Source organism: Phyllostomus hastatus, unplaced genomic scaffold (genome assembly GCF_019186645.2).
Source record: "Phyllostomus hastatus isolate PE091 unplaced genomic scaffold, TTU_PhHast_1.1 phas_scaffold_93, whole genome shotgun sequence".
In the NCBI taxonomy this organism is placed as follows: domain Eukaryota; kingdom Metazoa; phylum Chordata; class Mammalia; order Chiroptera; family Phyllostomidae; genus Phyllostomus; species Phyllostomus hastatus.
This window is the reverse complement of record NW_025334042.1, coordinates 36,261,234-36,265,489: the sequence shown is the minus strand read 5'-3', so window position 1 is coordinate 36,265,489 and position 4,256 is coordinate 36,261,234. Positions and strand designations below refer to the sequence as shown.

Sequence of the window (4,256 nt, the reverse complement as noted above, 5' to 3'; positions counted from 1 at the left end):
GATTGCAGGTGTTCATTCTACCATTTTTCCAAAGCAAATTTACAGCCCTCAGCAGGCAAGGCTGCACAGAGAGCAGCCTGGAGCCCTCCCCAACACGTCTGCCTTTCCTCTCCCTGCTGGTCCCCCAGGGACAGACTGGTTTAGGCGAAATGGATGGTCGAGCCGCCTTGAGCATACTGATGCGAGAGAGTTCCCACCAGTGCTGATCAGAGGTACATTTGCTAATTCCTCCTCTTTTGAAATGCTCATGGTAAGATTTTTGTCCCACATTTAAATTCTGGCCTTAATCAAATAACTCAGAGTTAGAGTAGAAGCGTCTGACCTTTTTCAGAGAAACCTTTGAGTATTGCAGCCCCAAAAACTCCAGCTTTTTTTTTATTCAGGAGATGTGAAATATACACATCGATGACCTTACGTATTTTACAATTTAGACCCTCCTTCAACTCTATTGGAAATCCGTGCATTGTGCTGAGAAGGGGAAAAAAACTTAGCTCCTGCCATAGTTTACTTCCAGTTACAAGTGAGCGGCTCCTCCAGAGGAAACTGTATATTCCCGTAAGTGACTGCCAATGGAATAGCAATTCCAATGGCAAATCTCCATACAGTGTTTTAAAAGAGCATTTCACACACACACACAAAAAAGAAAGGAAGAAAAACAAAAAAAAACACAGGCCTTTTAAAAATATTAACAGGAACTTCAACGTCCTCTCAGTTTATTAAATTAACTCCACTTAATTCTATATTCTCAATTCTAATTTTTAGGGTAGCAAAATAAATCTTATGGGTCTGTCTTTTTCACTTGAAAGTGATTTCCTATCTTTCCCTGAAAGATAGGAAATGTGGTAAAATGTATCTTCTCAATGTGAATACTTCTTTTTCTTCAACAAGATAGGAGTAAATTTATTAACTTTTTCTGCCACAGCAAACAAACACTCGGCTGCTGCTACCACGCGTCTCCCATCTGTCTGCTCCAGGCGGCTTCTCAGAGTGAGAAGTTCAGTTCGCCATTTCTCTATGTGTCTTCTTCAGGAGTGACTTCCTCCTCTTCTGAGCATGAAAGTAGTAAACCTAGTACTACAGCTTCAGGCACCAGGTCACCTCGGTTGCCTCCTAAAACCTTGGATGGATCGTATCCAACTCTAAAGCCGCCCCCCTTTGGTGTCCATGTTTTTATTTGTTCTAACGATGATCAACACTTACTGAAATCTTGACACGTGCCAAATGTTTTATGTGTACTATGTCATTAAATCCTCCAATACTATGTAATAGACCCATGACCCCAACTTTACAGAAGGAGAGAAACCAAAGCATCGAAGGCTTAAGTAACTTGTTCAAGATAGCCGGGTAAGTGGTGGGAAGAGACTCAAACCCAGGAGAGCTGACATCAGAGTTTCTAACCACTGTCCTAGGCTACCTCCCTGTCTCCTGTCTTCATCTCTTGTCATTGCCAGTGACTCTGTAAGAGCCAGTTTCCTCTGGTTTGTTCATTGGAGTATTCTCAGGGCCTAGATCAGTCTTTGACACATAGTTAACACACAATAAATGTTTCTTGAATGAATACATCTCTTTGTGCATTTTTTCTTCCACTTATTTATTTTTTCATTAAACAAATGTTGACTGAGCTTTGCACAATAGCAGTATCTTAGCCAATGAGGTTTATCCGAGGCACGATTATTGCTCATTGAAACAAATGTTGACTGAGCCCATAAAACCAGGCCTCATTCTACACACTCAAGACACAATGATGAACAAAGTTCCTCCCCTCTGGAAGATTACATACTTTGGAGGATTACATTCTTGAAGGAGGAGACACTAATGTCTGATGTCATGTAATGAATTGTTGTGAAGAAAATGAAGCAGGGGAAAAGGACTAGAAAATGACGTGGGGGTGCTGTTTTAGGTTGGGCAGTTGTAGAAGGCTTATCTAAAACAGAGACGTTTGGGCAGACACCTGAAGGAAGGATCCCCACGAAATAAGTCATTTGGTTATCTAGCAGGAGAGTGTGAAAATGTAAGAAAAAGCAGGTGCGAAGGCCATGCGGTAGATGTTGGGGATGTGCCAGAGACAAACAGTGGGCTAGCATAGGTGGTTCATTTATAGCAAACAAGAAGAAGGGTGGACTAGAGATGACAGTAGGTTGGACCAAGGTGGTAGCAATGGGGCTGATAAATAATTAAATATTAAATATCTTTCAAAGGTGATATGATTTGCTGATGGGGTGGACATGGAATATGAAAGAAAGTGAGGAAGAACCTGATAGCTTTTGGCATTTGAATGCAAGCATTATTGAGTTGGGGAAGACTGGGAAAAGTAGGCTTAGCGTTAGAGGAAAATCAAGATTTGGGGCTTTTGAAGATGTATTTGAACACTTTCAGGGTACACTCAGCAGGTAACTGTATGGTTTGACCAAGTGGAAAACAAAAAACAGTGGTGAGGCCAGTGAACTGGAGAGCTCATACATGATCCACAGGCACCGCCAGAAAACAAAAGTCATGCTGGTCCATGTTGCCCTTGACCTTGAGCTTGTGACCCCTGCAGAGTGATATCAGAATCATCATCTTTCATCCACCTCATTCTTAGTTCATACTCACATGTAGCATCTGCTGAACTGGGCATGTAGCTGAATTTTGTAAGGCAGAAACTGCACATCCTGCCTGATGAATATATTCATTAATATAGTACTTATACAATAAACATTTGGGAAGCCAGTACTCTGCTCCAGTTGCAATTCTAGAAAAGACATGACAGCAAATGTATGGTGCCAAATAGCATTTCAGGTCACATTCAACACCTCACATCTTCAGAGATGACCCATGACAACCTCAACTAGGAAAACAAACAAAACAGAACACGAAGACACCAGAAGGATTGGGAATAGCTTAAGTAGATGTTTGAAGTTTGATGTCCACGCACTGAAGTTTATATGTTTAATTCATAAGATGTTTTTTCAGGACCCCCCTCTCTCATTCTACATGTAATTTTTACAAATCTGAACATCTGTTTTTGAAGCCCTGAACAGATAAATCAGAAATAAGTTGGCAGAAGAGGAGAAGGGAAGAGCACTAATAAAGAAGGATTAGATGTAATAAGAAACACCATCACACTGCTAGGGAATAATACACACACACACACACACACACACACACACACTCACACACAAACCCCCCACAAGATAATTTGTTTTTTTAATGTGGAAGTTTGGGAAGAGTTCACGTTTCCTGGGAAGTCTGTCAGAGCTTAATAAACCTGAAGGCTTCAGTATTTCATTTCATTTATTTATTTATTTTTCAAGCCTTCACTATTTTAAAGTGCAGTACTGTCAGGGTCACCCGGTCAAGTCTACAATGAACTCATAAACTCTGCTTTAAAAGCTCAGGAAATGTACAATCCATTTAAGAGGTTCCCCTGGAAATGATGAATGTATACATTTTGAAGGGTTTGTTTCAGGTATTCAAAGCTAAATACCTCCTTCTCCAATAGTATTCGGTATCTACTAGGTTTTTGTACTCTGGTTTGTGTGCCACATACATGGTCAACAGACACTAAAAATGCACCCTCAGGCAATTTACAGCAACTGCTGCAGCCCTCTCACGTCACTCACCCCCTTTCTCTTTCCCCTTCCCATTCCAGGGTCCAGTCAGCTTCTGCCCCAACTGCCGTGGCCTGCCCTTTGCTGCCTGCACTCAAACGTTGGAACAGGTGACAATTCAGCTTCTCTGAGTCTGGCCTTTGGTGTTCCCTGGGATGTGGCTGCACGTGTGCACAGCAGGTACCACATCAGCTGCACCTGTGCTCACACTGGGCTTGTGCAAGCCCACGGTAGCTTCAGCTCAGCCTTTGCTTGTACTGGGGTTGGACCCTCCCGAGCTCCCCATGACTTTTCTTATATTCAATATGTACTGAAAACACATTTCACATGAAAAGCATACAACCATCACACCATCAACAGGGATTTAACTTGCATTGTTCCCAAGTGATTTTTCTTTTCAACAATAGTTAACTCATAGAATCATAAATCTTAAGCTTAAAAGTACTCTTAAGTTTGCCATCAGTATTAACCTAAATACAGTCTTAACCGGTCTACAGAGCTCCTAAAAGCTCCCAATTTTCACTGGTCTCCTTTATTTTCAGAAATATTGATTTACAAAACACAAAACTAGAAAGAGGTACTCAGTCCATAGCTGTGACATAGAGTAACATTAAAGAGTTAATATAAAGATTAAGCCAGTGACCTTGGCTTGTTTAAAGTAGGGGA

General features: G+C 41.3%; 1 pseudogene; it reads left to right on the top strand.

Moving 5' to 3' along the window:
* Positions 1 to 1,620: 1,620 nt before the first annotated feature.
* LOC123813175 lies at positions 1,621 to 1,836 on the top strand (annotated as a pseudogene).
* The last annotated feature ends 2,420 nt before the right edge of the window (positions 1,837 to 4,256 follow it).